Here is a 1109-nt window from a genome sequence, read left to right as displayed (position 1 = left end):
CTTGTAACACCTATATCATAGTACATGTACCAATGTTTAGAATTAGGAAGCATTGAAAATAGTAGCTTATTTTTAATAAATTTAATTTCTTTTGGAACTTCTTCCATATTACACCATTGTATTATTTTAATTCTTCAATTTTAATACATAATACTTTTAAATAAGCATATCACTTTCAACGTTATCAGTACAAGACACGGAAATTTAATTTAAAAAATGGTTAAGTAAATAAAACAAAGTATAATTAATATTTTAAATTAACAAAGATCATAAGTACACTAATAAGGGGAACAGCATGAGGTGTAAGTAGTATGTACAACGCGTATTAAAAATGCATTTTTAACCTTAAAATTAAAGTAAAATAAAACAAACATTCGTTTTTCGTACTGTAAACATTTTATTAAAGAAAAAAAAAAATTGTGGCGGCATATAAAATTTTACATTTTATTTGATAAAAATTGCTACTCAATGATTGCTACTAATGATTTTTTTCCGTAAGTGTTTAGTACTTTTGTATAAGGAATAACGAGCTGCATCGATTGGTGTATTAAAAAATATGTGATTCCATAAAAAAAAACAATGTTGACCTTTATATATCCTCTCCTACTCACATCAGATAATATGCCCCCTGAGACATTTTTCAGTATTATCAACAGTTTCGAAGATATTCGAGTGGCTCGATTTAAATGGAGGACTCTGTATATATATTCTATTTGCACAATTGTATATATTTATAAAAAGTGTAAACTCATCAATACTTGCCAAAATCCTAGAATAACACAAGACATAACGACGATCGTTTTACTAGGAAGGAAAGGAATTGAACATCAGAAAACTGAAGAAATGCAATTATTTGTTAATAAATCGATTATTTATTGTAAAATTATTGTTTAAAATGTATATTACAAAAGGTTACAATATACCAGTATTGTTTTACAGCATTTTACAGTCTATTTACTTCTCCCTTACACACCAAATTCATATTCATTGCAAAATAACCATTGTTCATGAAAAAAACCATTATTTATTGTTAAATTATTGTACAAAATGTATATTACAAAAGGTTACAATATACCAGTATTGTTTTACAGCATTTTACAGTCTATTTA

The sequence above is a fragment of the Habropoda laboriosa genome, unplaced genomic scaffold (genome assembly GCF_001263275.1).
Source record: "Habropoda laboriosa isolate 0110345459 unplaced genomic scaffold, ASM126327v1 scaffold1329, whole genome shotgun sequence".
NCBI lineage: Eukaryota > Metazoa > Arthropoda > Insecta > Hymenoptera > Apidae > Habropoda > Habropoda laboriosa.
Note: the sequence above shows the minus strand (reverse complement) of the source record.